This window comes from Eptatretus burgeri, chromosome 4 (assembly GCF_056783735.1).
Source record: "Eptatretus burgeri isolate ZD-2024b chromosome 4, Ebu_testis_v1, whole genome shotgun sequence".
NCBI classification, from domain to species: domain Eukaryota; kingdom Metazoa; phylum Chordata; class Myxini; order Myxiniformes; family Myxinidae; genus Eptatretus; species Eptatretus burgeri.
In genome coordinates, this window is record NC_140964.1 from 140,955,630 (window position 1) to 140,972,641 (window position 17,012).

General features: G+C 50.1%; 1 protein-coding gene across 1 annotated transcript in view; it reads right to left on the minus strand.

The window, feature by feature from the left end:
* The window catches only part of HECTD4 (HECT domain E3 ubiquitin protein ligase 4), a 525,771-nt gene extending 514,510 nt beyond the window's left edge, over positions 1 to 11,261 (minus strand). The window contains exon 1 of the mRNA XM_085880170.1: positions 11,210 to 11,261. The gene's annotated coding sequence lies outside the window, so the exon portion shown is untranslated. The remainder of the gene's footprint in view (positions 1 to 11,209) is intronic.
* Positions 11,262 to 17,012: the final 5,751 nt, after the last annotated feature.

Here is a 17,012-nt window from a genome sequence, read left to right on the forward strand (position 1 = left end):
GCGGGGGCCGATTGGCACGATCGTGGTGAGACCGAAAGGTCCACCCGTGACTAGTTCCCGGCGTTAGTCCGAGAGGGTCACGACTGGATTGTCCGTCCGGTGGGCGACGTGCCGCGATTCGAGTTACGTGGCCGTTCGCACGCCGGCGGGCGCGAATCCGCAACACTGGTGTCAGGTCGTGCGATATAAACCCATCGCCCTCCTCGCGGCACTGGTATCGGAGAACGGGAAAACGGGCTCTCCTGTCTCCAATTAAATTCACGGGAATCGGTCCAGGGGTGAGAGGAGCGACCCCCGATTCCCTCCAAATTACGAGCGAGCTAAATTAACCCTTTAAGAGAAGCAAGATGGCGTCTCAAGGCGAGCGGGAGCCGGGGGTATTAGAAATGGATGTAGAATGTGTAGAATCCATGGCTCAGGATGAAATCCCCGTGCAGGAAATGTTGGTTGTACAGGAAAACGAACTCGCCCAACTGAACCCAGAGCCCGAAATGGGTGCGGCAGCGGCCGCGGTGTATGACACCTCCCCTCCCCCTCTCCACCAAAACCCTTCCCCAACCCCTGCCGAAACGGCTCACCCAAGTGCACCCGACATGGCCCAGCTATTCACCATGCTGGCACAAATGAATGCGGAAATGACAGCGAAGATAAATGCGGATATGAAAAACGAAATGAAAGGCATGAACGAAAAGATGGATGCAAATGCACAAAAGATGGATACAAACACAAATGAAATGAAAAACGAAATGAAAGGCATGAACAAAAAGATGGATACAAATACAAATGAAATGAAAAACGAAATGAAAGGAATGAACAAGCAAATGAGGGAGGAAATGAAAGAGCTGCGGGGTGAGACGCAGAACATGGGAATGAGCCTAAAAGGAAGCTTGGAAGAACTAAAAAACGAAATGAAAAAGGAAGTCGACACGATACGAGCGGAGGTGACCGGGTTAAAAGAGAAAGTAAAAGGAGTGGGAGTCGCAATGGAAGAAAGTAAACAAGAGAGGGTAAACGAAATAAAGACGGTGGTAGGAAAAATAGACAAAGTAGGAAAAGGATTGGGAGAAGTAAAACAGGGACAAGACCAAATAAAGGAGGAAATAGGGAGGAACACGACGGCGATAGAGGAATTAAAAAGAGAACAAGGGAAAATAAAGGAGGGATTGGGAGCCGTGAAGGAGGACTGTGAGAAAAGACATCGGGAAATGACAGACAAAGTTGAAAACCTGCGAAAGGAGGTAAAAGCGGAGACACAGAAAGGATTAAAGAAGGTGGCGGAGGAATGTAGAAAGAGACATGAGGAGGTAATTAATGAAATGGAGCGGAAAGCCGGAGAAAAGACAGAGGAACTGGGGGAGCAGATAGGAAAAAATCGGGGCGAGACAGAAGAGCAGTTTAGGACAACGAGGGAGGAAATATCCAAGACAAATAAGATGGTGACACAGGTACAAGGGGAGGTGGAGCAAATAAGAGAAAAAGTCGGGGAACTGTCGTTAGGAACGATAGGGGAGGAAATAAATGGGGTAATAAAGGGGAAAATGGAGGAAATGGAGAAGAGACTGACGGATAGGGTGGAGGCCCGGTGTGAGAAGCAGGGTGGCCTCCTTCGGGAACAGGAGGAGAGGATATACTCCCTCGAGGCGGATCGTGCCCAGGTGGGGACGGTGTCACAAGGCGGAGGAGGAGGCTTGCCCGATGCGGGGGTGAGCATGCCAAGCTTGGGGAGGGTAGAGGCCGCGGGGTCTTTTGGCCTAATGGGGGTACCCAGAATGACTGTTCCGGGGGGTGTGCAGAGTGCGAGTCCAATGGCTTGGGAGAGTAAGCGGGACGACGCGGGGCACGGACAGACGCGGACAAGGGTGGTGGAGCCCCCGGGCAAAATGGCTCGGACCCTGCGGGAATGAGGCACCGTTGGGACTGGGGAGGTACACTCCTCCCGGAGTCCCTGGGGAACGGGAGGAGACCTCAAAAGGACCAAGGGTGCCGCTACCCCCGTACGATGGCAAGACGGACTTGATGGCATACATGGCCCAGTTCCAGTGTGTTGCCAGAGGCAATGGCTGGAACGAGGTGCAGGGTGTGGCACAACTCACAGCGGCCCTGCGTAGCGTGGCTTTGGAAGTCCTGACCACGGTACCCAGTGAGGGGGTGACCCTGGAGGATCTCCATTCGGCCCTAAAAAACCGATTTGGCATGGACCAGCAGAGCGAGCTTGTTAAAGCTCAGCTCAACGGGCGCAAACGACGTCCCCAGGAATCACTGGGAGAATTGGCACATGACATTCGCCGCTTGGTGGGGATCGCGCACACCAACATGCCACCGGAGTACCGGGAGGAGATTGCCCTGGACCATTTCCTTCGAGCAATAGGGGACACCGATGTCGGAGCATTGCTCACCGTATGGTGCCCGGACAACCTCCAGAAGGCGGCTGATACTGCTGCCTGCTGGGAGGCAGCCAGAACGCCATTGGGAGGGGCTGGGCGCCACGCGGTGGCAGTCCGACAGGTGGACCCCGTGAACGACAGTGCGCTGGGAGCCGGGGCAACCCTGGGCGACCAAGCGCGAATGGAAAGGATGGTGCAGGGCATGTTCGACCGCCGGTTCGGGAGACCTGGGGAGAGGCGGTCGGGCCCGGGAAGGGCGGGAGATGGGCCATCAGGGGGTACCCCAATTTGGAATGGAGGGGGGTATAATTCGGCGTACTGGAGGCAAACACCTTACCAGAAGAGGTGTTATAATTGTGGCGCAGGGGACCACCTGCAGCGGAGGTGCAACGCCCCGCGCAGGGAAAGGCCCCCGCGAAGAGAAGAGCCACGGCCCCCTAGACCACCAACTCCGCCCCGGGTCAATAGGGATAGCCAGGCCCAACCATCACCCCCCCCACCAGTCCCTGGGAAAGTAAGAAGTGCCGAACATGTAGGGCCGTGTTCGGCAGACTCAGACGGAGAAGAGCCCTCAGAACTGCGACAGGTCATCAGTTGTGGCCAAATTGGCAAAGGTAGCTTAACAATTCGGTGCAAGATTGCCGGCGTAGGGGTAGACGCCGTTGTGGACACAGGAGCAAGCGCCACGATCATCAGCCCTGTGGTCCTTGATTCGAGTGTAGACGGTTGGGATGAGATCCACCGTCTGCAAAACCATAGTTTTCAGCAAGCTACCGGGGCAACGGCCCCTATCATGGGACGTGGTTGCGTGTCGTTTAAATTGGGCACCGTGAAAACCAAGATAGAGGTTTGGGTGGCAGAGGTGTACGACCCATGTCTAATAGGGTTGGATGTGCTGACGGCCGGTGGTTGTAAGATCGACTTGGGCCGGGGGGTCATGCAGTTGGGTGGTGAGGAGTTGCCGTTAGGGGGCGTGAGCACGGATGAGAGGGTGGAGCTGGAGGCTCCTGACTCCGTGGTCATTCCCCCGGGTGCCGAGGCGGTGGTCCCGGCCCGGTGGCAAGCACCCCCAACGTGGCAGGGTCCCTGCGGCCTGGCGGAACTACCGGCAGGGCCGTCAACCCCGGGCTTAGTCGTGGGCCGCACCCTGGTAAGTACCGACGGGCCAATAGCGCCCGTGCGGGTGATAAATGTTAGCACGGAACCACGCACTATCAGGAAGGGCACGAAGGTGGCAGATTGCACCCCAGTAAAAGAGGTCGCAGAGCTGAGGGACGATAACGTCGAGTTGGACCGGCCCCAGAGGGAGTCTCCAGACTCGATTAGGAATTGGCCCGGTCCCATTTGTGAGATGGTAAATCGGAGTAGTGTAGATTTGGAGGATGCCCAGCGGGAGGCCTTATACAAGCTGGTCGACCGACACATCGGGATCTTCTCCTTGTCACCCGAGGATATTGGACGTACGGGCCTGGTGCAACATCAGATCCACACCAATGGGGCCCGGCCTGTCCGTCAGCCTGCTCGAAGGCTCCCATGGAGCAAAAGAGAGGAGGCTGATGAACAGGTTGAAAAGATGCTCAATGCAGGTGTCATCGAGCCCTCGGGAAGTCCTTGGATGTCACCAGTTGTGCTGGTTAAAAAGAAGGATGGGACCACGCGTTTCTGTGTGGACTATCGCCAGCTGAACAACGTGACACTCAAAGACTCCTATCCCCTGCCTAGAATTGACGATACCCTCGACGCCGTTGCAGGCTCTAAATGGTTCTCAACTTTGGACCTCAAGAGTGGGTATTGGCAGGTGGAGATGGATAAGACGGGGAAGGAGAAAACGGCATTTTCCACAGGGAAGGGACTGTATCAGTTCACTGTGATGCCGTTCGGTTTGTGTAACGCCCCCGCCACCTTTGAGAGACTGATGGAGCGTGTACTAGGCGGCATGCCGTGGCAGTCATGCCTGGTGTATCTGGATGACGTCCTGGTACACGCTAAAACATTCACCCAGGAGATAGCCAACTTGGACCAGGTGTTTGGGCACCTCAGGCAGGCAGGGCTGAAATTGAGCCCAGAGAAATGCACTTTGTTCGCGACAGAGGTGGCCTATCTCGGACACGTGATAGGCCGCGAGGGGGTGAAGACCGACCCCGGAAAAATTACAGCGGTAGAGGAGTGGCCCGTACCTACAACTGTCAAACAGGTACGGGGCTTTTGGGGACTTTGCTCCTACTACCGGCGTTTCATGGCAAACTTTGCGGAGATAGCCAGGCCCCTTCACCGGTTGACGGAGAAGGGGTTGAGATTTAATTGGACGGAGGAGTGCCAGGAGGCCTTCCTCAAATTAAAGGGGTGTTTGACATCCACACCTGTTTTAGCATACCCCACCGATGACGGGATGTATACCCTGGACACGGATGCAAGCCAGGAAGGATTGGGAGCAGTCTTGTCTCAGACACAGGGGGGCGTGGAAAGAGTGATCGCGTATTACAGTCGGGCCATGAGTAGGCCCGAACGAAATTATTGCGTAACTCGCAAGGAACTATTGGCTATGCTGTCTGCTGTGAGCCATTTCCACCCGTACTTGTACGGGAGGAAATTTTTGGTTCGAACTGACCATTCCTCCTTGCAATGGCTCTTACGGTTCAAGGAACCGGAAGGCCAAATTGCAAGGTGGTTGGAAAAATTGCAGCAGTACGATTTCAGTGTGGTCCATAGAGCCGGTAAGGCTCAAGGGAATGCCGATGCGCTCTCTCGACGCCCCTGTCTGAGGGAAAACTGCAAATATTGCACGAGATATGAGGAGAGGGACCAATTGGCAGACGCCTCCCCGAAACTCCCAGTCCGTGCGGCCCGGGTGGTAGGCCCAACTTTGCCACTAACCGCGGGAGAGGAATTTGGTGGATTGGCATGGAGCACGGCCCAGCGGGAAGACCCCGTGATAGGGCCAGTGTACAAATGGGTCCAGGAAAACAGGAGGCCCAGTGGGGAGGAAATCGCCCCATTCGGGGCACGAGCAAAGGCATACTGGGCTCAGTGGAGGACCCTAGAAATGAGGGACAACATCTTATATCGCAAGTGGGTGGAGATTCCTTCTGAACAAACTTCTTGGCTGGTGATAGTCCCTGATGGGTTTAAGACCCAAATTTTGAAACAGGTGCACGGTACCTGCGCCGGCGGCCATTTGGGCAGGACCAAAACAAAATCTCGGGCCCGCCGGCGGTTCTATTGGGTTAACATGGGGGGCGATGTACAGGACTGGTGTCGAGCATGCGACGCTTGTACTGCAAAAAAGGGACCGCCACAGAGGATGAGGGCCCCACTCCAACTACATCAGGTTGGGGCTCCCCTTGAGCGAGTGGCCATGGACATTTTGGGACCACTGCCCCCCACTCGCCAGGGTAATAAGTACATCCTCGTAATTATGGACTATTTCACCAAATGGCCAGAAGCCTTTGCCCTTCCCAGCCAGGAAGCAGGGGTTGTGGCCAAGGCCTTCGTAGAAGGATTTACATGCCGGTATGGGATTCCGCAGGAGTTGCACACGGACCAGGGACGAAATTTTGAGAGTGAATTACTAAAAGAGGTGTGCAGGCTCCTGGAAATTCGAAAGACACGGACAACGCCCCTGAGACCACAGTCTGATGGCATGGTGGAGAGGTTCAACAGGACCCTGGTCCAACAGTTGGCCCTCTTCACCGCCACTAACCAGGAGGACTGGGACGAACACCTTCCGTACCTCCTGATGGTCTATCACGCGTCCCAGCACGGGTCTACCGAATGTAGTCCGGCGCTGTTGATGTATGGACGGGAGCTGAGAAGCCCCGTCGATTTATTGTGCGGTCCGACGCCTGAGCGGCTTGATAGGCCCCCGGGGGAGGGCTATGCCCGTCGGTTGGAGGAAGGCTTGGAGAAGGTCCACGCCTTCACACGACACCAGCTCCAACAGGCGGGCATAAAGATGAAGCGCAGGTACGACCACCGGAGCCAGGTGAGCAAATACCCACCGGGGGCGAAGATTTGGTTCTTTAACCCCCGGCGAAGGAAGGGCAGATGCCCGAAGCTCACCTCACCTTGGCAGGGCCCGGGGGTCGTCCTGGCGCAAGTCAGTGACGTGGTCCTAAAAATTAAAATGGGACCACGAGCCCTCCCTCGGATCGTCCACGCGGACCGCCTGAGGCCTTACAAGGGCGACCTTACGCCCTCATGGATATGTCTTGCCGGAGGAGTCGGTGCTGGAACAGCCGCTCCCGCAGAGGCGCAAGGCTCTCAGAGCCTTGCAACGAGTTCACGAGCCCAGTAGGAAGGGAGGAAATCCCCCCTGGGAAATTGATTAATGGGATTATTTGAGGACATGGACAGACTTGTGAATGTGTAGAGGGGACGGAGCTTAGCTACGTAGTGTTAAAAGGAACGTGCTGTAGTATAAGGGACGACGTGGGAGCACGAGTTAGTTAGGGGATGTAGTTAGAAGGATGGCAGAGTTCAGTGGTGTGTGTGTTGAAGAGTTGTTGGTGAGTGGATTGGAAGCATGTGCTTGGTGAGTGAGTGAGGCCAGCGGGTCTGTGTGTGTGGAGCGAATGGGGAATGCATGGTGCGATGAGTGATTGGGGGGAGGAGTGACTCCCGCCCAAGGGACCCCGGGGTCAGTGTAGAGTGAGTTAGCTGGGTTAGTCAAATTGAAAAATGGAGGTCGTTTTGTTGTTGGTGGGAAAGTAGGCTCGAGACCCATTTGGAGGGGTGCAGGAGCCCTGTTGACAGGCTGGGAGCGTGGCTGCGAAAAGTGAGTATCGCTGAGTGGGTACCCCGGGCACCAGGCTAGTCGGCCGTGGTAGGCCAAGGGCCCATGGGGGGCCGGGATAGCGTAGTGGGCACGGGTGCGCCTGCTTGGTGCGGGGGCCCGGGGTGCCATTAGCCACGTGGGCAGTGTTGTGGGCACGGGTGACCCTCGGAAAGGGGCCTGGGAAGCCAGCCTGCCACGTGTGCGTTTCAGGGGAGGTGCCATGGGGGGCACTCCCCGGTGTTAGGGAGCTGGTAGGCTCGGAGGCAGTGTAGTGCCCGGGGGTGCCATCGTCGGAGAATCGGCAGAGGGTCGTGCCTGCCAAAGGGAGCCACGTGTCCCAGCCATGAGACCGTGTGAGGGCACGGGAAGAAAATTGGGGGGCGAGGCCCGGAATTGTGAGGACACCAACACAGGCAACGGGAATCTGGGTTGTTAGAACCAATAGTTTAAGCGAGAGGCGCTTGTTGAAAGCCCCGGGGTAGTTTAACAGTTAAATGGTTAGGGTAGATTAGGAAGTGTACCCCTCCGCACCATCCATCCCCTCGCTCTCGTTGTGGGCCGCTGGACCCACTTTGGTTATAGATCGCTGAACTCTGGGGAGGCCATCCTGAGGCTTCGTTGGGCCTCGGCACAGGACGCTAGCTCTCTCTTATTCCCCTCCGGGAAGGGAACGTAGGGGTTGGGAGTAGGCTAGGTGACAGGATAGGTGAGCCGAACAAAAACGATAAAGGGGGTTAGGGGACGATTTATAGTGGGGAAGTAAAAAAAAAAAAAAAAAAAAGTTGGGGCTAAATTGGTTTTGGACAAATTAAGGGAGTGGGTATAGACAGTGACAGGCAAAGGCGATAGGTTGGGAGGGAGACCGTAGGGTAGGTCCGAGCCCGCCTTCCGAGTGGCCAGCACCACCGCACTCCCTCCACCAACCTCCTCTGAACGGCAAAGGCTGGCCAGCTTCATCTGCTGGCTGCGTTTCTGCAAGGCAAAGGCCGGCCCACTTCATCGGCTGGCTGTTTTTCTTCAAGGCCTGTGCCGGCCAGTTCATCTGCCGGCTGTGTTTGCCTGCAGCGGCCTTCTTCTGCGGGCTGTGTTTGCCTGCTGCCTTTGCCATGCCATGCCCACTACCCCTGTTCACCAGCCCCGTTCAATTTTTGCTTTGCCCCCCCCCCTGTTCATTGCCATGTGCGCCAGGATCAAGGCAACAGTTTGCAAGCTGCAAGAACTGCCCTGTTGGCAGCTACAACATGGGCCTGCAGTGGCGGCCCGTGCACCGTGTTTGCGTTCAGTTCAAACCATTCATCCATCCATTCGTTGTGTTCATTGCATGTGCCACTTGAGCTGGCACGGAGACTGCATTTGTGCAGCCCATGCACCGTTGTGGTTCACTGCATTCAGTTCAAACCATTCATCCATCCATTCGTTGTGTTCATTGCGTGTGCCACTTGAGCTGGCACGGAGACTACGTTTGCGCAGCCCATGCACCGTTGTGGTTCACTGCGTTCAGTTCAAAAGGGAAGGCCTTGGACTGTGTGTGAGCAGCCGGCCACGTTCCCTGTCACCTGCATTGTTTTGAGTCAGAGACTGCATGCGAGCAGCCTGGCTCCCTGCTAACTGCTTTCTTTTTGCAGAGTTCAGTGATCCTGGGCCATGGTTTAGTGTAAAATTTGTAAGTTAAGGTTAAGATGTACTGTAAATATGAGTGCGCCCCCGGCATGTATGTCTTAGCGCCGGCAATTTTATTTAAGTCGTCCGTGTGAGTGAGTTTGTTTAGTTAGTTACTCAGCCCTCAGGTTATTTATTTTGGGGACACGAATACCATGAATGTCGCACTCAGGGATCCGTAGGTAAAATGTACTAGGGGAAAACTACACATGATGGCACACAAAAATTTGACGACTCGGGACGAGTCTGTAAAAAGGGGAGGGGGTAGTGTTGTGGTTGACCAAATTCGCAAACCACCATTCAGGTCCCTTAGGTGAGATATCTCTGTAAGTATATGTGTAGTTAGGCCCAAACCCGTTGTTTCGAGGGAATAAATGTCATTCAGTCGGGCTGCGACTCTTCAGGATAGCCGTTTTTCTTTTACTATCTTTATTTTGGACCAGCCGCCATTACTACCACCACGAACCACAACGCCGCTTCACAACAACCACCAACCACAACGCCGCTTCACAACAACAACCACCAACCACAACGCCGCTTCACAACAACAGCCACGATCTTTACCGTCACAACTCGCCACCATCGCATCACCGTCATTCCCACGCCACTTGTGGGCGCCGATGCTGGACTCGTGCGGGGCGCGCACCGAGCAGCGTGTTCAGAGACATCACAGACTTTCCGCAGAAAAACGGATCAAAAACGACTCACGCCCACTTCTGTTCCGACCTATCGGCGAGCTGGGGCGATTTGGCCCCGCCTCCAGGGCGTTGGAGTGAGGACGCTATATGCAAATTCATGGATCAAAAAGCATTCACGCCCACTTTTCCTCGGTCCAATGGGGAGCCAGTTCGAGAGGTGAAGGGTCGGAGGCAGAGGGTCAAAGGTGAAGGAGCGAAGCCACGGGGCTTATATAAACGGCCGCGCTCGCCAAACAGTTCAGTTCGGAGGGCAGAAGTCAAGAGTGAAGAGTTGGGACGAACCAAGAGAGGGGACGGAGAGGGCGATTAGACGGAGCTGCGGAGAGGTGGCGGCGGCGAAGGCGGACGAGGGGGTGCTCGCTTCGGTGCCGGGAGCTGCAGAGGGAGAGGCCAGCAACGCGACCGAGGTCGAGGAGGAGACGCTCGTCGCAGGACCCGAGACAGGGTGATATCCTCCTTCCCCCCCCGAGCATCAACAACCCCCTCCTGTTTCCCCCCGCGCTGAGATAGTGCGACAAGGGGGCCCCTTTCCCACCCCCTACCAGACACTGTCCGCGAGGCCCGCGGAGTTGAGGCGCCACCGCCACTTTGCGTCTCATCATCAGACGGGTAGGCCCGACACGGTCTCGGCCCCAGGCCCGCCTACCCCCCTCATCCTGGAGGGTGGTTCTTTTTCTTTTGCTTTGGGTATCTGTGTTGTCGGCGCCGTCTGTGAAGTAAAATTGTATAAGTGTTGCCGTGTGCTCGGTCGTCGGATAGCTCTGCATTGTGTTCTTCTTTTATATTTGCTTTTTGTGTAATATTGTGTTTCTTCTTCTATTACATTTGCTTTTGGTGTAATTGTATATGTGTGCTTTCCGTTCATCGCGAAATAAATGTGCTTATTGTTGAACTGTTTTCCCGTTTCGCTTCGTCTTTTCCCTTATTGAATCTCCATCTTACTTCACGTAAAGGGTTGGTCGTGGGCTAAAACGCCCGATAATTAATCGAACCGTCGGGGCCGACGATAACACCGCTCAGTTATCCCGATAGTACGGAACGGGTCGCTTAAAGTGGCCCGTGTCCGAAGTCGACCTGCGGCGAGGTGCGATCGTCCGGTCTACCCTCCGTGTGGGTACTTAGGTAGGTCGAATTTGGCGAGCAACCCTATCCCACGCGGGGGGCCGATTGGCACGATCGTGGTGAGGCCGAAAGGTCCACCCGTGACTAGTTCACCGGCGTTAGTCCGAGAGGGTCACGACTGGATTGTCCGGTGGGCGACGTGCCGCGATTCGAGTTACGTGGCCGCTCGCACGCCGGCGGGCGCGAATCCGCAACAATATATATATATATATATATATATATATATATATATATATATATATATATATATATATATATATATATATATATATATATGGTATGAGTTTAATCAAAACCATATGTGTAGGTTCAGAGAAGAAGTTGCAAGTATTTGTGGATGGACGGACGGATGATCGGACAGACGGATAAACGGACTGACGAACGACGTGCCATTCCATAAGCTTGCCGAAACTATGTTCCAGGTGAGCTAAAAACGTGAATTATTATAGATTTGTTAATGATGCTCTGACAACTTCATTTACTTCACAATAAATCTTCTTCTAAATTGTGGAAACAAAACGAAAATGAAAATCATGTGACGTACCCCTTAAGGGAATTTTTGTGGTCCTCACCTTTCATTTTGACGTGCTGTACTCTCCTCATCCTGCTGCCTCACATGTAATGAGATCTACAGACAAACAAAGAGGGCTTACTGATAATCAATTGTGCCACATGGTGTGAATTTCACTTTTTCACGACTCATTCCGAAATCCTTTCAAGAGGGAATTTAACCTGCAAATTTCCATTTGAAATTTAAACAGTTCAACAAATAAACGACGTCAGATTTATTTTTGGCTCAATAAGTGTAATTGTCCCAAACATAAGCAAAACGTTTCTCCCACGTACTGATTGACACACCAATGGCACATGAATGAAAATGAAATCATTACAACCACAGAAGAACAACCTTTTATCAGAAACTCTAAAAATATGGAAATATAAAAATCTGAAAAACAATGTGAAAAATATCAAAAGTCACAATTGAAAAATTAAATTGAAGATGAAGTAAATTAAATCAGGACAAAATATAAACTTCAACACAGGTATTGAGGTTCATGGAGAAGCAGACAGGCACTGTATGTGGAAGTATTAGGGATATGGTATGTTATGGTGTTTGGATACATGTATTGTGATTGTTAGGTCTGTGAGGTCTCATCAAAAGGTGAATGTGATGTATATACACGACATGGCCAAAAGTATGCGAACAACCCTTCTAATTAGTGGATTTGGATATTTCAGCCTCACCCATTGCTGACAGGTGTATAAAGTCAAGCACACAGCCATGCGATCTCCAGAGATAAACATTGGCAGTAGAATGGGACATACTGAAGAGCTCAGTGATGTTTAACGTGGCACTGTCATCGGATGCCACCTTTCCAACGAGTCAGTTCGTCAAATTTCTGCCCTGCTAGAGCTGCCCCGGTCGACTGTAAGTGCTGTTATTGTGAAGTGGAAACGTCTGGGAGCAACAACAGCTCAGCCGCGAAGTGGTCAGCCACACAAGCTCACAGAACGGGACCGCCGAGTGCTGAGGCGCGTAGCATGGAAAAATCGTCTGTCGTCAGTTTCAACACTCATGATCAAGTTCCAAACTGACTCTGGAAGCAACATCAGCACAAACACTGTTCGTCGAGAGCTTCATGAAATGGGTTACCATGGTCGAGCAGCCGCACACAAGCCAAAGATCACCATGCGCAATGCCAAGCGTCGGCTGGAGAGGTGTAAAGCTCACCGTCATTTGACTCTGGAGCAGTGGAAATGCGTTCTCTGGAGTGATGAATCACGCTTCACCATCTGGCAGTCTGACGGACGAATCTGGGTTTGAAGGATGCAAGGATAACGCAACCGGCCCGAATGCATAGTGCCAACTGTAAAGTTTGGTGGAGAAGAAATAATGGTCTGGGGCTGTTTTTCATGGTTCAGTCTCGGCCTCTTCGTTCCAGTGAAGGGAAATCTTAACGCGACAGCATACAATGAGATTGTACATGATTCTGTGCTTCTAACTTTGTGAAAACAGTTTGGGGAAGGCCTTTTTCTGTTTCAGCATGACAATGTCCCTGTGCAGAAAGTGAGGTTCATACAGAAATAGTTTGTCGAGATCAGTGTGGAAGAACTTGATTGGCTTGCGCAGAGCCCTGACCTCGACCCCATTGAACACCTTTGGGATGAATTGGAACGCTGACCAAGAGCCAGACCGAATTGCCCAACATCATTGCCTGACCTCAATAATGCTTTAGTGGGCGAATGGAAGCAAATCCCCCACAGCAATGTTCCAACATCCAGTGGAAAGCCTTCCCAGAAGAATGGAGGCTGTTACAGCAGAAAAGGGGGGATGAACTCCATATTAATGCCCATGATTTTGGAATGAAATGTTGGATGAGCAGGTGTCCACATACTTTTGGCCATGTGGTGTGTGTGTGTGTGTGTATATATATATATATATATATATATATATATATATATATATATATATATATATATATATATATATATATATATATATATATATATATATATATATATGCATACACACACTCTGTCACTCTGTCTCCGTGTATGTCTCCCTGTCTATTTCTGTCCCTCTGGCCCTCTCTCTCATGCTCAGCCACATCTTTTGAGATAAAAACAACAAACTCAGGGTGCAAATACAAATTTGTGTGGGGGTTAACATGGCTGTGACCTCATGCATGGGTGTGGGGGGGCACAAGGGGTCAAACTGTGTAAGACTTTGTAAAATGTGGATGGCAAGGGAGTGCTTATCACACTCCACTTGTTTCGATTTGCCCACCGATCACATCACGTACCTTCTGGTTGAATGGTTCGCATGAGCAGGAACAATAGTCTGGGTGGCAGATGGACAGTTGCTCTGTGTGGATTATGTGGTTTTACCGTGCGAGACATAATACGTGGCAATGCTCACCATAAGAGTCAGGAGGTGTGTCTGGTGTATAAATGAAAAATGTGGTCATCATTGGTTTGACATTTATTGGGATGCCATCCTGATGAGGGCAAATAAGCCCGAAATCCGGATTGGTGACTCTGTTTCATGTTTAACTGATGTTGACCATATAATCATTGTCTGTATGACAGTCACTCGGCTGAGGCCTCTGTGTTGGAGGTGACGCTTTGGTGTAGGACTGTGTCCGATGGGAGCAGGGGAGTGCTCGTCACACTCCATGTTTCGATTTGCCCGCCGATCACATCACGTGCCTCCTGGTTGAATGGTTTGCATTAGCAGGAACAATCATCTGGGTGGCAGACGGATGGTTGTTCTGTGCGGTTGTACCATGTGAGATATAATTTGCAGTGATGCTCATCATAACAGTTGGGAGGTGTGTGTGTGTGTGTGTGTGTGTGTGTGTGTGTGTGTGTGTGTGTGTGTGTGTGTGTGTGTGTGTGTGTGTGTGTGTGTGTGTGTGTGTGTGTGTGTTTGTGTGTATATATAAAAATATATATATATATATATATACAAATATATACATATAAACATATATACTGTATATATATATATATATATATATATATATATATATATATATATATATATATATATATATATATATACATACATATATACACATATCTTTATATACACAAATATATACATGTGTACCGGAAGTAGTAGCGTGCGCCTGTAGTCCGGCTACTCGGAGGATCGCTTGATGACGGGAGCTCTGCATAATAATATATATAATATATACATATGTACACTAGCGATACCCGTGCACATGCACGGGATAGCAGTACAACATAGCTGATAGCAGACGACAGACCGTACACGGGGAATGACAAAAATACGCATTGTGCAAAATGCAAGTGGTAGTATGGAACGCCAAGACTTCCCAAACGTTGTCGGCATGTCCGCTAAGTGCCACAGCAATTTCGTAGGGATTGTGTGACGGCGAGCCGAGTTTTTAGTGTGCAAGCTTGGTATTATAACAGAGATGTATATCTTCTGCTTCTTCTTTCGGCTGCTTCCGTTAGGGGTCGCCACAGCGGATCATCCGTTATGATCCACATTCTGATTTGGCACAGGTTTTACGCCGGATGCCCTTCCTGACGCAACCCTGGTCGCCTCTTACGACACAGGGATAAGGATTGGGTTTCGCCATTATTCCGGGCTGACCTACACCCTCTCATAGCGCGGCCCAGTGCAGAGCGACCATCCTCAAGCGATCGTCCAACCCAAGCCTCCGAGTAGCCGGATTACAGGCGCACGCCACTATGCCCGGTGCATATATATATATACATGTGTATATGCATGTATATATATATATATATATATATATATATATATATATATATATATATATATATATATATATATATATATTGTTATGGGTGTCAAAATCACATCCAACGAATACATACAAATATTTCTGTCCTCAAACAGATATTTCACTAAATGCATGTCCAGGATAGACCTATCCCCATGTATGGAGGAATTCTAACTTTGATGCATTGGAGAAGGGTGTAGAATAGATACCCTTTCTTATGGGATGGCCTTTTTCTCTTGACAACAGACACATTCATGCATGCAAGATTGCCGATAGCCCAACGTGGGCTCGTCTACTCCCTTTCCATCAGGACACATTGTCTTGGAGGTGGACGATTTATTTACACCTTGGACTTACACGACACTTGATTAAGCACACCGCAGGCTTTTTCTGAGCAGTTATTCTGACGTTCAAATACGGCTGTCAATCATTTAACTCACCCACCTATCTTCATTGACTTTCGTTACCCACCACCAGACATATACATATACATATATATATATATATATATATATATATATATATATATATATATACTTTTTCTTCTTCTTTCGGCTGCTCCCGTTAGGGGTCGCCACAGCGGATCATCCGTATGATCCGCATAGTGATTTGGCACATGTTTTACGCCGGATGCCCTTCCTGACGCAACCCTGGTCACCTCTTACGACACAGGGATATGGTACACCTATTTTAAACTGGGTATACACCGGCCCAGTATACTGGTACTCATTTCGCCGACCTCGGAAGGATGACAGGCTGAGTCAACCCCCTGGTGTATTAATTCAGTGGCCCAACGGGGCTTGAACTCAGGACCTTTTGGATCCCAAGCCGCTGCCCTAACCACTGCGCCAACACCAGGCTCTATATATATATATATATATATATATATATATATATATATATATATATATATATATATATATATATATATATATATATATATATATATATATATATATATATATATATATTTCTATATATATATATATGGTGTCTCAAAAAAATGTACTCACATTTTGGCTCCTCATAACTCATTGAATTTCTCATTTATTTTTTCAGATCAAATTGACCCTAATAATGGCAGAAGTACCACGAAGTTTTGAAGAAAGAAAATTTATCATAAAGTGCTACTGGAAGCACCAAAACATCATTGAAGTACAAAGACAATTTAGAAGATATTTTCACAAAGATCCACCAACGCGACACACCATTGCTCGCATCTGAGATAAGTTTGAAACAGGTGGAACTGTGCATGACGTCCATAAGGAGCGTTCAGGAAGACCACGGTCATCAACCACCCCTGCAAAGGAAAATCAATTGCTGGAAACCCTCCACCAATCCCCACAGAATTCTGTATGACAAATGGCTCGTGAGACAGGAATTCCAAAATCAAGCGCCCATCGCATTTTGAAGCGAATTAATCGGAAAAGTTACATTCCAAAATTAATCCATTGGTCCGCGTTATCGGCTGTGTTTGGAACGTGATGGTCATCAGTTTGAACATTTGCAAACAAGCATTTATCCATTTATACATTTAACCATTAATCTTGTTTCTAATCAATAAACAACGCATTTATTATCATTTAAAGAGTGAGTACATTTTTTTGGGGACACCCTGTATATATATATATATATATATATATATATATATATATATATATATATATATATATATATATATATATATATATATATATATATATAAATATATATTTTTTTTTTAGTGTGCAAGCTTGGTATTATAACAGAGATGTATATCTTCTTCTTCTTCTTTCGGCTGGTCCCGTTCGGGGTCGCCACAGCAGATCATCCGTATGATCCGCATGGTGATTTGGCACATGTTTTACGCCGGATGCCCTTCCTGACGCAACCCTGATCGCCTCTTATGACACAGGGATATGGTACACCTATTTTAACCGGGGTATACACCGGCCCAGTATACTGGTACTCATTTCGCCGACCTCGGAAGGATGACAGGCTGAGTCAACCCCCTGGTGTATTAATTCAGTGGCCCATCGAGGCTTGAACTCAGGACCTTTTGGATCCCAAGCCGCTGCTCTAACCACTGTGCCAACACCAGGCTCTATATATATATATA